Below are 22,200 nucleotides of genomic sequence, written 5' to 3' on the forward strand. Positions count from 1 at the left end.
TTAATCACTCACTTTCAGTGAGGAGGTATGGTAATTGCATATTCACAGCTGAACAGGAACAATACTGCAGTGGAACAATGTGCTTCTAAAATCTTTAACTCAGATATAGCCAACATGGCAGCTCATTTCACTGGTTCTCAAACTGTGTATGTGTAGCTCTTCCCCCATAATCCAGGGATTGTCAATTATTTTTTGTCAAGGTCCACATTTTTTGGTCAAGGTTCAGACTCCAGAGAAAATAATTTTAAAAAATAATGACTATTTTTAAAAAATAAAAAAAAATTCGGGATCCATTCCAAAGTATGTGCTGGTCCAGATCTGGCATATGATCTGCCTGTTGACTACCCCTGCCATAATCTATACAATAAATGGTGTTGAGAAGTAAGCCACTGGGGACTGGACTATTGGGAGGGAAGATCCTCAATATGATCAACCTCAGGCATAGCTGTCTGCTGAACAGGGGAGCAGGAGAAATGGTTTCGTTCTAGCAGCAAAAGAAGTAGGCAAATTACATTATGAAAGGGGAATAAGTCTCACCTAGACCTTTGTATAACTTCTAGGTTTCTCTTTGCAATTTTTTTTCAGAAATGTAGTGTATATTATTAGCTTACCTACACTCACACACTGTGAGATATCAATTACATTTTACAGAACATTCTAATAGGTAGCAAAATGTTAAAATCTACTGGGTTGATTTTATGTTCAAAACTTGTCAACATCGCTAATGCTAAGCTTTTATGTTATGTTTTTAGAAAACTCACAGAATACATCATTTTGCTGTAAAGAATGTAAAACAGGCATTTAACAAACTGAATTTTGCTGTCTATAGCAGGAGATTTGTCTGGTAGAACCATAATTTATGCCAGAAAGAGGAGTGAAGACTAAAATAGCATTAATGCTGGTATAAGCAGTTGTTTATGGTTTCCTGGGTTTAGAACCACAGGCAACCTTCATGTATGTCAGCAATATCCATCATATGGGCCAAAGGTAACTAGCCCTAGCTGCTTGATCTGGAAACTCTCTCATTAATGTGCACTTTTTCTATTAAAATACTTATTAATAACCAGGTCTTGAAGACACAACTGTATATTGTATTTTAATGCCTAAACTTTTTTTTATTCTCTCCTGACTAGGAACTTTGGAATTGCTAACTATTCCATTGATGATAAAAGCACAAAGATTTAAATTATAGTTAGGCTTCGGAATCAACATTAAGTTGAGATGAGCAGCTCTCATTCTCAACTCTCACTTGAAGCAATTTTTTCAGGCTTCTTGCAAATTCAGGCAGACATCAGTTTACACATTATTCACATTTTGACAGATTTATTTGCAACCTTAAGAGCTGAACCACTGAGAATGTTTCTTTTGCAAAATCATAAAGAACCTTAAAAGTCTGATTGCCCTCTAAGGCTACGTCTACACTACGGGGGAGGGGGGTGGGAGATCGATTTCAGATACGCAAATTCAGCTTCGGGAACAGCATAGCTGAATTTGACGTATCTGATCCGACTTACCCCGCTGTGAGAATGGCAGCAAATTGACCGCCACGGTTCCCCCGTCGATGGCGCTTACTCCTACCTGGGCTGGTGGACTACACACGTCGATTTGGGGATCGATTACACTGCTCTACAGCCAAAATGCTTCTGAAATAAATGTAGTCAAACTTTACTAATTCTGGGTCACTGAGAGAGAAAATGATGCTTAAAATTGTTGATTGGCTCTAGTTTTCAAGATATGCTATTGGGTCAGTATATATGACCCTTGACTTGGGAATGGCGGAGGATAAGTGAGTTATAAAGGGAAGGGATCTCAATTTAAACCAGAAATGACTAAAATACATCTTTGACTGGATCTATGAATAAATCTATGACTGGGTTTGGACAGTACTTGCTTTTTAGGCAAAACAATGAATAATAAAATCTGAAGCTGGTATTGCGTCATAATGATATGAATTGCATCATGTTATTCCTAGAAGTCATGGATGATGCAATCATAACGAAGCTTACATCACTCTGCTGAACAAATTGCCCTATATCAGCTCTAGAAATCATACAGTGCCGTGCTCTCTTATTTGTCAGTGTTTGATTTTGCAAAGGGACACATTTCTGTTTAGCCAAAGTGAGCAGAGATGCCTCGTACTTGTGTGAACAGTGCAGATAACTTCTGCCATGTTTGTGGTGAAGTGACTTTTGCATCACAAAAACGCAGTATAGCCACTCTGGTTAAGAAAGCCTATCACCTTCATGTTGGCTGCAAAATTGGAGATCAGGACAAGAGGTGGGCCCCACACATATGCTGCAACACTTGTGCAACAAATCTTCGCCAGTGGTTGAACAGGAAAAGGAAATCTATGCCTTTTCCAGTGCCAATGATTTGGAGAGAGCCAACAGATCATACCAGCAATTGTTACTTCTGCATGATGTCTCCAGTTGGGAAAGGTGTGTCAAAGAAGAAAAAGTGGAGTGTGCATTATCCAAACATTCCATCAGCTATACGCCCAGTACCCCATGGAGAAGGACTGCCGGTTCCTGATGCACCAGAATCATTCTCACTTGAGTCAGACGAGGAAGAGGATGAAACTTCTGGTCCTGAACCATCAATGTCACAGAACCCACATTTTCTCCTTTCCTCCTCCTCTGAACCACACCTCATAACACAAGGTGAACTGAATGACCTTGTCAGGGATTTGGAACTGCAAGAGTAAGGCAGAGCTGTTGGGCTCTAGACTACAGCAGTGGAATCTCCTGGCAGGTGATGTTAGGGTTTCCATGTTCCGTGACTGTCAAAAGGATCTTGTCCCATTCTTCTTCATGGAAGGTGATCTTGTAGCCTGCAACAACATCGATGGTGTGATGGCAGCCCTCAACATCGTTCACGATCCAGATGAGTGGAGACTGTTCATTGATTCATCGAAGACGAGTCTTAAAGCTGTTTTACTGCATAATGGCAATATTTTGCCATCAATTCCAGTTGGTCATGCAGTCCATATGAAGGAAACCTATGACAACATGAAACAACTTTTGAGGTGCATAAACTATGACCAACATCCGTGGCAGCTTTGTGGCGATTTGAAGGTTGTTGCTCTCTTGCTTGGTCTGCAGACTGGATACACAAAGTACTGCTGTTTTCTCTGCGAATGGGATAGTCATGCAAGAGATTCCCACTACATCAAGAAAGATTGGCCGCTCCGACAGTCATTGGAACCTGGGAGGAAAAGTGTTCAGCATCCACCACTTGTTGAATCAAGGAAGATTTTGTTACCACCCTTACACATCAAGCTGGGTCTGATGAAGAACTTTGTCAAGGCCTTTGACAAAACACAAGCAGCTTTCAGGTACCTCCATGGAAAATTTCCAAGGTTAAGTGAAGCTAAGATAAAGGAAGGTGTCTTTGTTGGTCCTCAGATTCGTGAACTTCTTCGAGATGATGCATTTGACCATGCACTGCATGGCAAGGAAAAGACGGCATGGAAAGCCTTCCAGTTAGTGGCAATAAATTTTCTCAGAAACAACAAGGCAGTCAACTACAGGTTGTTGGTGGAAAACCTCCTCAAGGCATACAAAAGCCTTGGTTGCAACATGTCACTAAAGATACATTTTTTGCACTCTCATCTAGATTTTTTTCCACCGAACTGAGGAGCAGTGAGTGACGAGCACGGCGAGCAATTTCACCAGGACATTGCAACAATGGAGAAACGCTATCAGGGCAAATGGAGCCCATCAATGCCTGCAGACGATTGCTGGACAGTGACAAGAGATGCTCCATTTAATGAATACAAGAGACAAGCCAAGAAGCGCCGAGTAGACACTGAATACGACTAAACTATGTACATAATAGTTTTTGCCTTTTGTTTCATAATAAATTTTATTTATATAACCCTTTTGCTGATTTTTAAAGTGTTACATAAACAGGACAGGTGAAATATTATCATGTAAAGCAACCATAAACACATGAAAAGACCTAGGTTTACAATTTATGATTAAAACTCTACTATCTACACAATATACATAGACATAAAATGTAAAAACTTAAATATCTTAGAAACAGTAGCCAATCAGTTGTTTTAATTGTCATATTTGAATTCAGCACATCAAAGTACATACTAAATAGCACATTTTATCTCTGAAGTAGACGACTTCTCAAAAATTGTAGACCAGTGTTATTGAGTCCCGACGAGAAGCAATAAATCGATCCCCGAGAGATCGATTTTTCTACTGCCGATCCAGGCGGGTAGTGAAGACCAGCCCTTACTTACATGACTAGGTATCAGGCAGAACTTCACTGAATTCGATGCAATTGTTACTGCTCTAAAACCAGTGTAAGTAAGAGGAGAATCAGCTCTAGGGACTGTGCTGCAAGGGACTTCATTGTAATCCAGAATGCATAGTCACTTCATTTGAGTACAACTGAGGAATCATATAGGAGAAAGGCACTGGAGGGAAATAGTAAGAAACATGAAATCTTGTTGTGTGGGGGGGCCCTCTTCAGTTCTCCAATTAGAAATAAATATTAAAGGAATAAAGACTTATGTAAATAAATTGGACACATTAGCAAATCAGTTTAGAAATCTATTATCAGGGAAAGAGGATATTTTATGGATTAAAATGAATACCTAATAGTCATTGGAAGTGGGCCATGCAGCTGGGAGGTCAGAGACCCAGGATCATGTCCTAGCCCCCAGGCTATAGAGTCATTCTCTTGCTCTTTCTTTCTGGCCCAATGAGTACTGAAGTATTTTATGCAAAATGGAAGAACTTCAGCAGGAGAAATTGATAGAGACATACCTAGCATGCCATGTGTCCAGTGGCTGGAACACTCTTCTGTAATGTGAGAGACTCAAGTTTAAATCCCTTCTCCACTTCAGGCAGAAGGGAATTGAAGCTGGGTCTCGCACTCACCTGGGATGTGCCTTAGCCAGTGGTCAGAAGGTTATTAGGTAGGTACTGCTATCGCTTCTGGCAGTTTTGTGAATAACACATAAGTCTGGGGGGAAGGCAGAAATTGGCCATAAGTATTTGGCAAATTCTGTCAAACTTACAAATAGTTTCAGAAAACTGCATTTTCTGGGGAATAAACTATTAATTTGAAAAACCTCACTTGCTAATAATGAGGCAGTTAGTTAAAGCACACAGAGGACTGCCTGCACAGAGCTACACCAGGTTTAGGGTAGTACAAAGGAGAGTTTTAACACTCTTTAGCACACTAACTCCTGACTTATGTGCTGTGAAATTAGTCTGTATCTAAGGATCTGGTCCTTTATTTGCAAGTTTGGAATACTGAAGCAAAGTGCATGGTGGATATGTGCCTTTTTTTTTTTTTTTTTTTATACAGAGGTTGACAGAGGAGATTTGAATTTTGAATGCATGCTAGGAACCAGATTGCAAAGTTTGGATTTGGACTCATCTGAACATTTCAAAAAGATTAGTTTGGCTCTGGTGTTTTGCTTCTGGCTTATGTCTAGCTAACATTTATTTTATACTTAAATTATAAGTATATATTAGGAATTTAGAATGTCTAGAAAATGGGAAAGGCACTAAGCCTTGGAAAATATCTTAGCCTGGGTACTATAGCAAGAGTTAGTGAAAAGTCTTTGATGGAGATTTCTACTATCTGCACAAAGGAGAAGCAGCAGAGGACTGGAAGGTGGTTAGATTAGAAAGTATTTAAAGGAGACCCAAGAGGCTAAAGACCTATAAGCCTAATTTTATGAACAAGCAACTAAAAACATTAAAAGGTTACACAACATTAGGAAAGAAGTAGATAAGTTAGTAGCTATAGGCATCATTCACTTCTAGGACCTGAATTTGATTCCATCCTTGAATATGAAATGAGTTTTGAGAGTAGTCTTACCTTATCTTCTAAAATAGGTAGAATAAAATTTTCATCCCATCTTTACACAAAAGTAAGGGAGGGTGGGGGATTAGATAACAAAGCATGGAAATGTGTGTGGTATGCTAGCTCCAAATGAAAGTAAGGTCCCACGTGATTGCATAATCATTGGATATGTAATTACGAAAGTTTATTGCAATTATAGGCTATAAATTGCTTCATTGGTACAATTATATTAATTCAGAAACGTGTAATTTGGTAAATATATATATATATATATATTTTAAAAAGCATTACTTATGCATTTTTTTAAAAAAGACATTGTAATCAATCAGAACATACAAAGTTAGTAAACCTGGAATAGAGGGAGTGTTATTGAAATGGATTATATATTCTCCTAGCAATAGAAAGGAAACAGAATTTCAGTTCATCATAGCAGTTCAGGGTCAGTATTATATTCACTTTTTTTTCTTTTATATAAATGATGTGGATGAAGGAATAAAAATAGGTGCAATATTTGCTCATGACACAGAAGATGAGCAGCAGATCTGATGGAAGAAAGAAAATAAAAATGAAATTATTGGATTAGATTAGGATTTTGAATGGGCAAATATCTATTTCAGCATAGCAAAGTATAAGGACAGCTAGTCCCTATGATAACATTTTATGCTCACAGTGTAATTCTTTACAGAATATACACTTTTACGAAGAGACCAACAAATAATGGGATTGAACCTCCCTATCTAATCCAGTGATAGGGAGAAACTATAAATAAATACTGCAAAAAGCACTAGGTTGGTTCACATTTGCAGTACTAGTTATCATTCTGTTCATTATAGCCTATATATCCTTATTACTCTAAAGATTTGCAAGGTACAAAAGTGTAAAGCCCCTTTGGCTGCATTTTTATGACATGGGTAATGCAGTATAATGGGATTTAATGTAATTTTAAGCCACAGCATAGCCACTTTATATCATCAAAAGTATTAAAAAAGGTTTGAATGAAGTTTTATATATCATTTTCTATTTTTATTGTGCTATTCAAAGTGTTCCTGTGAAGCTGTTTTAGATAAACACTCAAGGGCATGCCTATAATATCTTTTTCATATTTTCAATGCATGAGTATAAGCATAAGAAAATCCCCTAAAATATGAATGTTATGTTACTGAATCTTGCAGATACCCCTACTGTACACAAGAGAAGTACATGTTGCAAGTGTTGCCCTTACCGCCAGAATAATACACCTACCAGCAGTTAGGGACAGAGACACAAAACCATGAAGATAGTTTCATCTGATAAGATCACTTAAATTTAGAAGCTAACCATGGAGAATATGCTATTCTAAATAATTCTAAGTGCTGTAGAGAAACTTAACGGTAAATGAATACTTAATCATTGAATATTTGGCCTGTTATTGAAGACCGAGTCGAGAGAACCTGACCTGATGATGGTAATTCATAATAATAAAATTAAGGATAAATTTACAATAGTGTGATGTCTTGCTGCGGTGTTTACACAGTAAAAAAGTGGAATTGTATATGTAGACATTTGCTGAGAAATAATTTGATAGCTTTGTACTCTGGTTTTAGCTGCTGTATGGTTATTAAAATTATTGTGTGCTTATTAGGGTTATGTTAATAAAATATGTGTTTTTCTTACTATGAAAAGAAACAAATGGTATTTTTAACATCAAGATATGCAAACAAGAAAGTGGAGCATAAATATCTTAAAACAAGCACATTACATATTACTTTTTTTCTGTTTTTCCTGTTCACTAAGTTTTAAAGAATACTATCTACATTCAGGAAAAAAAATAGAAACCATAATCTGTTTTGCTTTAATGTTTTGAATGTACCTCTTGCCTAGTGACTTTTTTTTTTTTTTTTTTTTTAATATGCCAGTTCCTATTTCCAACACACTTTCAATTGAGATCTGTACATGTTGCTCATAACTGAAGGAACCAGTTTGGCAGTTCTGAAATGTAAGCCTTCCAAAATGTCTCAACAAGTGTAGATTAATGGTATACTTGAGAAGTTATACAATCCTAAAGGAGATGATACAATTTATTTACTTTTCACTGTTGAAATATAGCAACAATTTTATATCTTAGAAGTGGCAAAAGACACGATTTTTGGAAAGCTTGAGCTAAGGAAAAAAGGAGATGCAAGTTTTTTCTTTCTTTGTTTACTGCCTGTATTGTAGTTTCTATACAGGGCCGGTTCCAGGCACCAGCTGAGCAAGCTGGTGCTTGAGGCGGCAGATTGAATGAGGTGGCATTCGGCCCAATCCTAGGGTGGCACGGCCGCTTTTTTTTTTTTTCCCTGCTCTGGCCGCCTGTAGGGGGCGGTGGCACGGAGGACGGGAGTGCCCTGCAGCAAGACCATCAGGGCAGTCCTCGTCCTTCCCTCCCCGCCAACCGGAGCGGAGCCCTCCTGGCAGGCGCCGCTTTTTATTTGCTTTGCTGTTCTGGCCGCTCTGGTTTTTTTTTTTTTTTTGCTTGGGGCGGTCAAAAAGCCAAAGCTGGCCCTGTTTCTATAAAGCATTTTGAAAGATCAAAACTGAAGTTAATAATTTTCATCTGATATTTGTGGAAGAAAGATTATGTAGACTCTTTTGAGAATCTATTTGTTAAACAGATTATCTGCAGGGACATTTATAGACTGGGGGCTGTTACATTTTGTTTTCTTGGGCAGTTGGGGTTTCATTCATGTTCTGGAGTCAGCCATTAATGTTAGAGGTGGGCAGGAGCTGAAATACTTCTTAACATGATCTACCTCCTCAACAAATGTGTGGGTCAGGTGTTTTATTCCTGAACTAACTACTTAATGACTTCCAGGGGTTGGAAGGCTAAAGGCTAATGTTTCATCATCTTCAGAAACATTGCCATGCCATTCAGAGACATATGTCAGCAATGTGAAAAAGAAGAGTCGTAAACTGAAAAAAATAATTGTGATGTGTTGTGGATTTTCTGGACATGATACTGATCTTGCTTAGTCCCCAGTCTGACAGAGCACTTAAATTTGTGTTTAACTCTAAGCAATGAGTAATCCCACTAAAGTCAATGGCACTGCTTATGTGTTTAAAGTTATTCATGTGCTTAAGTGAGTTGTTGGATCAGAGCTTTATGTAGGTTTTATACCAGTGTAATGCCAGTGACTATTGATTCTCATTTGTGTAAGTGAGACCAGAATCATGGTCTCTCTTTCTAGTGGATCCCCTTGTCAATATAGTAAATCTACTGACTGGCACAATATGTAAAAACATATTGTGCGTATTCCATAATACATCAGCAGTGACACACTTACTTTATGCATCTCTGGCATAAATTAATCCATATATATTTGCTAGCAAGCTCGTGCTGTTGTACTCTCCCACAAAGAATTGAACATTCAGAATCTACACAAGTTGACATTATAATTCTAGAATACAGTTTTGGATGGAATGCACCTACATTTTACATAGATATCTTTGGATTTTGTCAGTGTCATTTCATGTGGTACTCTGCAGCCAAGAGAATCGATGAGTTCTATGAGAGGTTTCCTGACCCTAGGGAGGCAAAGTGATATCTAAGCGATTTTTTCATTTCACTACCATCTCTCAAGACACATATTTAAAAACAAGTCTTTGTAGGGAGGAAATATTTCATTTTGTTTTGGTTTATAGTAAGTTGTTTTGTAAATTGGGCACAGAAAGTAGCTAGCAACTTTCTCTGGATCTGTCCTAAACTCAACTGGTCCATCTGGTACAACAGACCCACATGGCTTGTATTGTTTAGTTATTTTTGAATATGTTGGTATTTGGATTTTATTGCACACCTTAAAAGTTGAGCATGATAATGTGTTCATGACATAAAGAAAAGAGGAATCTTTGGAACAATTGCTCTGAAATTCCAGCTAAATCAATGACACTACAGCTTCCTCTCAATATTTTTTTTCATTTCCTTTTTTTGGCTGGGGGGGGGTCACATAGTTTAGATCCACAGCCAAGCCTCCCAAATCCAGGTAGTATTGAAAACTTCTTATTTGTGTCCCTATTCATTTAATCTACATTTTTATACTTTTGTGAAAGCCTGTCTTCTCAGAAACTATTTGCTACCATACAATAACTTTATCATACAGTGCAATGACTCTCAAAGTGCACTTGAATAAGGAAGACTGGTTTGTGAATGAATTTCTAATGTGGCTGTTATCGCAGTATTTAGGCACCATACACAAGGCTTATTACAAGAATTATTGTAGCTGTATTAGTCTGTATTTTCTGGCCCTACCTATGATGAGAGAAATCCCAAACCCTGCTCTGGCCTCCTTGGGTATGTCTACACTTGAATTAGACACCTGCATCTGGCCTGCATCCATTGACTCAGGTTTGCAGGGCTCCAGCTAAGGGGCTGTTTAATTGTGGTGTAGACATTTGGGCTTGGGTGAAGCCTGGGTTCTAGGATCCTGGGAGGTGAGAGGGTCCCAGAGCTTGGGTTGCAGCCTGAGCTCGAATGTCTGCACTGCAATTAAACGGTCCCTTACTCCAAGCCCTGTAAGCCTGAGACAGCTGGCCCAGGCCAGCCATGGTGTCTAATTGCAATGTAGATATATCCTTTATGTCAGGTAAAAGGGCAGGAACACTGTGATGGGGCCCCATAAACCCCTGTTTTTTGTCTTGGGGACAAATTCCTCCAGAGCGGACACTGCAGAATATAGCCATAAGCCTGCTTCTCAAGGACTTCCTCACAAACTCTTGCATAGGAGTTATCCTAGGGTGGGCCTGGGGCTGGAAAGGCATACTGGGGGTTGGGCTGCACCACTGCAGAAATTCTACATAATGCTGCCTAAAATAGAATTTGATGCCCCCTTCCCCGAGTCTCCACTCGGTGGGCTTGTCATCCAAGTCTCCTTGCCTAGTAAGTCCTAGTCTCCCGCTCTGGACTCTCTACCCTTGTCCCAGTTCCTCCCCCATACTACCCTGGTTCCTCATTGAACTTTTCTCCCTTACCCAGGCCTCTAGTGCTCTCTTTCCATGTTCTCTGTCAGTACTCACTTCCAGTCCCAATCTTCCTCTCTGGGCATTTTGTCCATTCTCAGGGTCTCCAGGTCCCTCCTTGGGGTGTTTACCCAGTATCTTGCCCAGCAGCGCTAATTTCCCCCTGCATCGCAACTCCAGTCCTTCCCTGCACTCACTGGTTCCTAGTCCCAGTCTCCCCCACACCCAAACAACCAGTTCCAGTTCCCCTCTCCTCTCCAGCTCCTTGTCCCAAACTACTTCACTACCATGCCCCTCTCCTGTATGTCTGGCTCATGACCCCTCATGCATTCCTCCTCTGTGCTTCCTGGGCTCAGTATGTGTGTGGGGGGTTTTCACTGAGAGCACAAGAGAGATGGTCTCCAGGCTCTCCATTCAGGTGCCCAGGACCAGATATGGCACCACGTGCAATTGCAGCTCTAAGTGTCCTGCACTGTGCTAGACTGGAGGATACTCAGTGCGGTTTGAATCTTTGGGGAATTTAGCTGCTAAAATCTAAGTCTCTACTGAACATACTTTGTCTGCAAGTTTTCAAAAGCTTATAAATTGGTAGATTTTTACAGGACAGTAAAAGGCAAACCACTCATACAAAGGTTCATCCCTTGCCAAATTTCAATTTCCTGCTTCAAAGCATGGGAGGAGCTAGAGCTTTTCAAAGAGATCACCAGAATTTTTTAACATGGTCAAAACAATGAATTTTTTCCTAATCTGTCTTGGAAACCAATAGACGGTTCTGGCTGAAACTTTCCAAGCAAGCTAAGCCTGAATCAGACAGCTGGCAAGCTGGCATGGGGGGGGGGGGAGAGACTAGAGGTGAGATACTCTGCTATATACCCCTGATGGATTTAGTTCAGCCTCAGCCTCAACTTCCTACCCTACTCACAGAGCTCTCTGGGTGAAGGGGAGAGTCTGCTTTAGAATTGATTGAACATGCTTTCTGCAGAGGGAGATCCATACACCAAGAGTAATTTTTCCATGCAGATGTCAAAGGCTCCTCTGAGCCCACATTTTTAATGGCTCATAGACAAGTGGAACATTAGTGAAACATGGTGCAACCCAGACAGATTTTCAGTAGATTATTTCTTTTTAAATCATCCTCCCAGGAAATAAATACAGTAAATGAATGTATCGTTTCTGGAGCCCAACTATTTCATCTGTAGCACCGGCTCCCTTGATGAGGAATGTTTAGATGGTCATTATGCCAACCATTATTCTAAAGATCTATGGAATAAACAATTTGTAGAAGCTCACTTGTTCGGACTAGTCTAAGTGAACTGAAAAATGTACATATGAAAATGTAGCATGCTTTATGTACTGCATCCATTACACAAGAAGGATTAATTTAAGTGATTTAAGAGCTAAAATGTAAATAATTTTTCAAGTTTAGCAGTGTAATAAAAATAATTAAATGTGCTTGATAATAAGGATATGGATATTTCATTTTCAAATGGTAATACCAAGACATTAGGAGAGAAGAATAAAATATAACAAATATTCTTCATTGGAAAGCTTATTTTCTTCTACTGTTGCTATCAGTCCAGGCTAGAATTAAACTATCCACTTGAGCACGCTTTCTTTCTCTCAAAAAACCACCCCCTTCTGTATGCTGAATAAACTCTCATGACCTGAATATGCTGTAGCTGCTAGAAGGCAGTAAGTGCTAAAAGGCATTGGAATGGAATTACTGAAGGAGCTAGAAAAAAACAGTTAGACTTGTCTCAAATGTCATGCAAGATATTTTCTCATTTATAACATGTAAAACATGTAGGAAACATCTTTTAACTAAGAACAGGGTGAAAAATTGAAAACTAGTGTTATGTCCCTTTATATTCAAGATAGAACCCCTGGGAGTAGATTTGGAAAATTTGAAAAATTTTTGACTGTGGCTTTTTCTCCTGTTTTGAAATTCAGAACTTTTACCACCCTCATCTAAAAGGCTAAGATAAAGATAAAGTTGCAACTCTTTCTTACTTTTCATGATTAGGGGGCCAGTTTTACTCAGGAAGGAGGATGGTTTATTTAAGGTAAAATTTAAAGAACTATATATATGTCTACATTATAAGTTAGTTATTTTACCATTTCCACTGGTGCAATTGGTTTCTCTCTCTCTTTTAGTAGTCACTAGTTTTGAAGACAAATCCTTTAGAGTGCTTTACTGCTGAAACAGGCCACCTAAGATGGGATGAAATACAAGGTTTTAGGGGGAAAATGTTAATCTTTTCAAAGCTACTATTTTTTTTCCAAATTTAATATATGAATATGAGAAGCTTTTTGGCATAAGACTATGCCTTTCAACAATAAATTCCTAGTCCTTAACTTTGCCCACAGAAAATATCTGAAATCCTACTTAAGTATTTAGGAATTATGAACTACTGATTACACATGGCATTGAAACACACTTGGCAATAACTATGCTGTATAGAGGCCCAAGCATCATAAGCTTAAAAGATTGCAAAAGACTCATTACCCTTCTTTTACAAGCAGCTCAGAGGTATCGTACAGCTGTGTACATCTTAAGGTCAGGTATAAGGGATATGTTAATATTGGAATACATCTGCTGGTTTGTTGCTTTGTTAGCCCCCAGTTTGTTATTGGCTCAATGTTAATCTTCATGGAACATAGTGAGAGAAGTACAGGTTGCAGGAGGCAAGAGTTTGTAGGAGGCACAAGGGAAGTCAGTCTGTTTGCATATGACTTGATTGCAATCTGCAGTTGCATCACCTCTGTAAATGACTCTCTTAAAGAGCCAGTTTATTTTTAAAAACATGGAGTCCTTTCATGTTTCACTTCTTACCCAGCATGCAGTACATGAAACAATAGAGGGCTCCATAATTTCTAAAGGACAGAAAAGGCAAGCAATATTGTGAGGTCATGGAGGACTGGGTTTGGAAGGAGCATGGGAGTGGGAGTGATCTCGGAGTTGACTGTGGAGAGAAGGCCAAGATCTTAGGAATGGATACTAAAAAGTTGATAGCTGGGCAGGATACCAGCCTGTTGCTGGGAGGGGGCTAGTATCTGTGACAGGTGGGTACTCAGGAGCATCCTGGGGGAAAAAAGGGGGGGGGAAGGGAGAGGGGGACAAGTATTATAGACAAAAGAACTAAAGTCTGGCTGGGAGATTTGCAGACCAGTCTGTGATTGCCTTCTGGATGCCAGGAGTGTGTATTTCTGGCTCTAGGGGTGTTTTAATGTGATTGTTAAACCACATTAAAATCAAGCTCTATGCAATTTAACAAAACTTAATAGCCGTATCAGGATAAGGAAAAGTTAAAATGCCCAAAGAAGGGGAGAAAACAACCCAATTTTTTAGTTTGAAATATGGTAATGAGTTTGGAGGATAGAGATGAAAAAGCATTTAGCCTCTGCATGCACAACACTGAGATGTTGATGGGAGTGAAAGTATTTGTCATTTGTCAAGTTAATCAGTGAACAACACAATTCACAAAGTCAGCACCAAAGGCTGGCATTCCAGATGGTGGAATGGAGTGCTGGTATGCAAATGATCTGCTGTTACTCAGTCGTAGTTTATGGAAGGCGACGAAGAAAATCTCTGTTCAGCAAGTATTTACTTGCTTAGTTTAACAATGGGGCTAGTACCTGGAGATGCCATTTAAATAAGTAGGATGGGCTCGGGGTGGTATTTTCTGATGAAAACGTTAACTTTATTTTAAACAGTTTATGAAAATAGCTTTTTATTGTAAGTAGGCCTGGATGTCTACCAGACTATGGTTAATTGAGACAAGGGGTGGCTGTAAAACTGTTCTTGGTGGGGAGGGTGAGTTGAGAGAGGGAGGAAAGGAGATGAGAGAAGTAGTGATATGAGAAAACTCTACTGAAAGCATTTGTTTTGTAAAAGGATTGCTGTTTCTTTTCACATAGTTCTAGATACAAACACTGGTCATAAAGAAAAAAATATGTGATTTATACCTTCATATATCACAGCAAGACTATGTGTGCCATAGTTACACGTGTGCCTGTCCTCCTGTTACAAAACACCCTATCTGGGAAATGAATAGCTTGGTTGTTCTAATGAATTTGCTCTAGGCTGAATCTGGGTCCACACTTTCTCAGCCCAGTAACTAATTGACTTTTTCTCCCATTTATGTTCTGTGAACAAACATTCTTTTTGTCAATGCAAAGAAACCTCCACTTGGTCCTAGGGTGACCAGATGTCCTGATATTACTGGGATCATCCCGATATTAGGGGCTTTGCCTTATATAGGCAACTATGCCTCCCCCACACATGCACCCTGAAAATAAGTGTTCCAATTTTTCACACTTGCTATTTTCACACTATTTGGTCTCCATGTGGGTTTCAATTCCCCTTAATTACTTTGTCTCCCAGGCACTGATGGAATACAGGGTATTATTCCAGGCCTATAGCTTTTTTTAGCCAAATCCTCTTCAAGGCTCCTGTGCCCTGGCGACACAGCCAGTAAATGTTTAGTGACCTTCTGTACCAGCAGATCCATCTTAGGGAGTGAAATTATTGTTTGTGTTCCTGGCAAGTGAGATTCTATGTAGTTCATCACTGTTGAAGAGGCACCAGCAGCAAGCAGATAAAAGTTTTGTAAATGGAATCAGCATCAGTAGCAGGCATTCTCAAAACATTTCACTGTACAGAAACATACAGCCATTTATTGTCCATGATCTTAATGCTGGGATATCTCAATGGAGCTCCATGTGTGTATCTCTTGAAGTGTGAGATACTCAGTTGAGCTCCTCACCACCTAACTGATTAGAGATCAGTGATTCAGCACACATGCCTCATGGCCTCTAGGTGAATTCTGTATGGAGATCTCAAGGGGCTAACCCTGAAAATAATTATGCATGCATAAACCTCAGAGTTAGAAGTTTTAGGGAGGATGGAATATTCTGCTCCCTTTATAGGGGAAAAGCCAGCTCTCACCAGCCTCATTTACATTCATTATAATACCTATAGTTCCACATTCTCAGTTTTATTGCTTTAGTTGGAAATTCTCTATGTTCTGAGGTGTAAATGACAATAAATTCTTACTATGACTGTACTCATGAAAGGTTATATGTTGATAGATGTTTGTCTGTGTGTGTATAGTTTTTTTGTGTGCTGTCCCAGCCCTGTGCAGACAGCTGGGTTGAGTGAACCACCCAATGACCACAAGTTCCATTAAGGGACGAAGACATCCAGCCAGGTTCATTGTCGTCAAAGCACGGTACTAGTATCCCGCATACTTTACCGGACCACTAATACATGTATGCCCGTAACAACGGATCAGCTCAGTGAATGATGGGACTTTCCATTCCCCTCCCTAGGCCGGACAAATATACTTTCTTTGAGATACATTTTTTATACCCTGATACAGACAAGTTAGTACTGATCCTCTCATATAGTCACTGTAGTTACTGCCCCCTGACATGGCTAGTTATTAATTAAACCAACATGTACAAGGTAATAAGTAAAACATTTTTATCACATACTGTTATTTTGACCTTATTTTTCAGGAGGGGTTAGTGTGTCTGTTATTTTTGGGGAATGTTTTTGTACCATTTGTGATATTGGGATGTTTTGGTACCACTTGATATTGGGATGTGTTTGCATGAGTACTTTGTGACTAGCACTTCTTAGGAATGTGTATTTTTGTATTAGCCCTGTTCTTGCCAGATTCTGTGAGCAGGTTCTGCTTCATACAAGGCCTTTAATACATGGGCTTATATCTTAGGCTCTCTTCCTGCTATATTCCTCTGCTTTTTGCTTTTTTTTATGGGGACGATGTTTACCCATTGTTTCAGAAAAAATATAATGCATGGACTGAAGATGACCCAGCAGGCTAACCACTATTGTTTGGCTATTTTATTTACCCAGAGTAAATGCGGGACACTGGATTGGTAATGGAATTTAAATTCAAGCAAAGAGTAGAGTGCTCTGTCTTAGATACCACAATCTGTATATCAGGAATCACAGACTATGTCCCAGAGTCCTATTTTGCTTTAGGTTCCTCCCTGTAGATTCTGAGCCCTGGGTGGATCCTGCTAGACTGGACCAGGTTGGGGTGTTGGTGGCATTGTTGTCAGTGCACAGCTGACTTCACAAAGGGGGCCGGCCAGAGCAGCAGCTTGCAGAGCTGATGTCACAGAAGTGGACTAGGTGGCTGCATATCAGAGAGGGACTTAGTGGTATGGATTTCTGTGGACTGCAGCAGCCAGAGAAGAGTCATTCCCTGAGGCTCCTGAGTGCCAATGAGTCTAATGGGACCCATGAGTGAGTTTTGGACAGGTGGGGGCTTATTGTGTGACTGGGGGATTGTTTACACAAATACTTAGCATGAATCTACCTCATACCAGCCCACTGTGCACTGAGGTGGCACTGTGTAAAATACCTTATTTAAATGAATCTCAGCCACAGCTGTCAGAGCATCTTATGATGAAAACAGCTGGTGAATATAACAAGCTCTGTAGCCAGTCCATATCTCATACAGAAGAAAATGACATTCACACTATGGCTTATGGACTGCTTATTTAGATAAGTCCTAAGAGTTCTGGACCTGGGCATGTTTAAAAAAAATACTTGGGACAGTGGTGCTGGCTATACTTCTGATACACTGCCTCTGTCTGTGTGTCATTTGCCCATTCACCTCCTCCCTTTTCCCTCACACATAAAAAATACTCTATATTGCCAAGGACTCCTGAGTGCCTGAGACTGGAGAAGAACCACCTAAAAAGGTGGTCAAGGAGGTTATATTTTAATTTCCCAGAGAGCAGTTCTGGATGGGTATTCGAGTTTAAAACAAATGAAACTTTGAAAGGTCCCCTAGACACCCTGAACCTGGTCCATATTGCTGTCAGTGGCAGGGGTGGTAACAGAAGTGGTCAGCCACCCCGTTGCAGTGATATTCTGGCATGTTTTATTGTGGTTAGCTGCACCTTTGGTCTGACCTAGTATGGCCATTCTTATGGTTCCTAGCTGCAACCAAAAAGTAAAACATGCAAAACGAGAAATGCAAAAGTGGGAAGTATTAGTAATGAAATAAGTGACCATACTTTTTTTAACCTCTGTTTTGTCTCAAAATCTGTGAGCAGGGTCTTTCATAGTGATAATTGAGTAATCTCTTGGTACCTGGACCTACTTAAGTTTAGGGATAGAGTCTTACATGCTTGCTTATATTGAAGAGTGCCTTACCAGTAGCAAAGATCTGCTAGTAAGTACTACTAAACCAGAGTCACAATATCTGAATCTGACCCTTAATCTTTGGAGAATTCAAAGAACAGGAAAATTGCCATTTTCCTGAGGATTTTTTTTTCTTTTTTTGTTGCAGTAGGGGGTGATTTTTCATGGGACCTGAATGTTCCATTTTAGAACACAGTTGTTTTCCTATTTCACAAATAGTAATACACATTTTTTCTTTTTTTCTTTGATTTCATTGGTGATGGTGAATATTTACCACTTTTTTCAGACTCAGACATGAATCTCTAACTTGATCCCAGGAAAGAATGATTTCTAAAAGGGAAAACTCAGTTGCTTTCCACAATCTGACATTCAGTTCTAATTTTTAAATCCCAGACCTTAATTAGTAATAATGAGCACTGGAGGAGGCACAAGGAGAATTCTTGATGAAAGATCAGACATGTCCCTGAAAATCAAGGACACAAAGTCAGAATTTACCTAATAATTAAGAAATGAGCTGTATTTTTTTGTGTGTTTTGACTATCTTATAGTTTTGTTTTACTTTGGACTTTCATGATAATTAAAAGAAAAATTATCTTTATCACAGAAACATTTAAAATAAAATTGGTTTTTAAAACCTTGTGTGCATTATTATGCACACCAGCATAAAGAATGAAAAATCAGATCCTCAGCTGGTGTAAACTGATGTTGCCTCTTTGAAGTCAGTGGAGCTACTCCAATTTACATCAAGTAAGGATCTGTAATGCCCAAAATTACTCTTCCTTATTGCATTTATTCAAACTTTTAAATATATTATTTAGAATTTGTTTTACTGTAAACTAAATGTTATGTTTACCTCATGGATAAGCCAGATACACTAACAAGTAAGAAGGAAGGCAGAAAATGATACTAACTGGTGTCAAAATGTGAAAACAGAGTCCAGTGTTTTTTTCTTTTGTAAACTCTTCCAAAGTGGTTGCTGTGTTTCCCATTCACAACAATAATAATAAAAAAAGTTCTGCATTTAAGTTTCTGAAGGAGAGCATTGAACAAAGTCATAGCTGTAGTCTAGTCATTGTCTGGGTACACCGCAAGAAGGACAGGAGACTTGTTATGGGTTTTAATCAGTCTGCAACTTTATTATATAGATGTCTGGGACTACCTGGCAGATAAAGTATACGGTGCAAGCAAATCCATGCTTACTCAAATCAATTCTCCAGGGCTTCTGCCAGCCCCCCTTTGTTTTCATCCAGGTCCCCAGGCTGACTCATGGCTTGGACCTTACCATCCACCACCCACGTAAGCGAGTTAAGGAGGGCTATGAGAAAGGAGTGGGTTTGGCTCCCAGCCGTACCAATCATAGGAGTCTCCAGTCCCCTCCCCTGTTCTGTTCCATTCCATTATCCGGTACCTTCTTTTAAGTCCTTTACCATGCCATTTATCTGGTCACTGGCTGCCCTCCCTATGGAGTACCTGCACTGAACATCCACCACAAGAAGGCACCAGCAATTTGCTAGGCTTTTTTTTTTTTTTTAAAGTATATGGAGATATACTATCTCCTAGAACTGGAAGGGACCCTGAAAAGTCATCAAGTCCAGCCCCCTGCCTTCACTAGCAGGACCAAGTACTGATTTTGCCACAGATCCCTAAGTGGCCCCCTCAAGGATTGAACTCACAACCCTGGGTTTAGCAGGCCAAAAAATGAGCTATCCCTCCCCCCCCCCCAGGCTGCCTTCTCCCCACCCCTGCTGGGTTCCCACACATCTCCAAATGGCCTGTTGCCAGCAGCCCTACTGGGGAGAAAGAACCCATTGTCCCATGTATGATCGTCAAGGGGCACCAGCAGCTGCATTGTCCTTGACCCGGTATTACAAAAACCACCCTCCACGGAGGGCTGCATAGGCAACCCATTATTTGGATCCTGATATTGAAAAGACTCCTTAAAAGAAAACAAAATAAACAACTTGTAAGCTGGAGCCAAAATCTCCATTCTGCCGACCACATCACATTCCTAGGTTCCAGAGAGCCAGCAGCATCTGCTCAGGTTTACTGCTAGCCCCTGGTGCAATCTCACAAGATCTGTCAACCTGGAAATGAGACAAGGTGTCTGCTATGCCATTATCCATGGCCAGCATGTATTTTGAAGAAAAGCAGATGTTGAAGGTTAAGCATTGTAGAACAAACGCCCTTACCAACTTCATAACCCTGTGCAATCTGGAAGTTTGGCAATTGATAATCTGTACCACTGTCATGTTGTCACACCAGAAGCACACTCTTTATTAGCCAGCTCCGATCCCCAAATCCCACTGCAACTAAAATGGGGAAAACATCCAAGAAGGTCATGTGACTCTCAACCCTGTTTTGTGTCCAGGTGGCGGGCCATTTTTGTGCACACCATTTGCCTTGATAAAATACCCCAAAACTTGTGTCCCCTGCCACATCCGAATGGATTTTTAACCCCCTTTGTAGTAATCATTCATCCCTCCACAAAGATACCCCATTAAATAGACTCAAAAAACTTTCCCACACCCCCAAGTCTTCCTTCATCTCTCTAGTGACTCGTATGTAATGGTGTGGCCTGGCTATGCCGGCCGTTGCCACTGCCAGCTGGGCACAAAACGCCCGCCCTTCGGCAACAACCCTGCAAGCAAAGTTCAGCTGTTCCAAAATAGATTTCAGTTCCTGCAGCCTGAGATTTTTTTAGCCCCAAGTGCTCTCTGGACGAACCCCAATAGCTCCTGAAGCTTATCCTGAGAGAGCCAAGATATGCCCTCCCTGGTGTCCAGCTCAATGCTCAGGTAGGTCAATGTAGTGGAAGTACCTTCTGTTTTCTTCTCCGCTAGGGGTATCCCCAACTTTTTAGCCAGGGCCTGAAATGTGTCCAACAGGTGAACACACTCATTTGATCCGGCTCGCCCTGCGACCAAAATCATCCAAGTCATGCACCACTTGATTTAGTCCCACTGACCGCTCCACTGCCCAGTGCAACATTGTACTGAATTTCTCAAAAGCTGCACAGGAGACTGAACAGCCCATGGGCATAGCCTTGTCATTAACAGGGCCACCTTGTGGGTATGACAGGTGATGAATTAATCAGTATGTCCCTGGGGTCTTTTGGGGGACCACCCCCAAATGGCCGAGCTATACTGCCCTCCTTTAATTTTTGTGCAATCTTTTTTTCCAAATAATATGTCCCATCTCAGCTACTGATTTTAATGTTTTAACATCAAATGAATTCTATTTCCCATGAAAGGAATCCTAAATCCTGCTGTAAACCCCTTCCACAAATATGCCCCATCTGCCCTGTTATGGGTTGTGCTATGGGATTACCCTAACACATCTGGCCTGGCATTGGAGCCCGTGCCCATTGCACCCCCCCCCCGCTTGTCCCCTTCCCCAGCTTGTGCTCTGTGTCCCAGACTCTGTTCCACCCATGCCAAACCTGTCATTGATGCCTGCACCGCCCCCATTCCTGTTTCCTCCCTGTGATCTTCCCTTTCCACTCTGGCAAGAACGGGCTGAATGGATCCCAAAACATGTCTCGCAAACATGCCTGTATCTACAGGGGTTGCGAAAACAACCACCATCATTAAATGCCCAGCAAATACTATTACGTGCCTGGGGCCCCTCCAGAGCTTGTTGCGGTACCAACAAACCACTGTCTGTGTGAACTCCTGGTGCCCTTGGTGTCATCCACTACAACCAGTGTGTGATGAGGTATGTCCCACCTTATCCCAGTTTGTGTTGCTGCCCTTAATCAAAACTGCTCATCATAATTAAACCAGGACATTCCACCACACGTATTGTGTGCCCACCTAATTATATCCATATACTTAATCAAGGCAGGGCTCCTTTCTGGGTAAGCCTGTACTATAACACCCACATAGATGAGGAAGGCAGCCTCCCAATTTTCCCATGTTCTAGGCAGCTCGCTGTTTTGCTTGCCTTGCCCATGTTTACTGTCTGTCACACCTCCCTGTGTAATAGGGGTAATACATCTATGTATTCGCCTCTCAGGATTTTATCTTTAGTTGTACTGAGTAAGTGAACTCCCGTCGGGTCAGCCACCCCAGCATAACCACACTCAGGACTGCAAGGAGGGAATTCCGCAGAGCCCTGCTCCCCCAGAGACCCACCCCCGGGAGTCTCTACTCTGTCCCAGGAGGTTACATGCCCTGTTGGCTGATGAGTCCCCATGTGCCCAAGGGGTTTGTTCC

Source organism: Malaclemys terrapin, chromosome 5 (assembly GCF_027887155.1).
Source record: "Malaclemys terrapin pileata isolate rMalTer1 chromosome 5, rMalTer1.hap1, whole genome shotgun sequence".
Lineage (NCBI taxonomy): Eukaryota > Metazoa > Chordata > Testudines > Emydidae > Malaclemys > Malaclemys terrapin.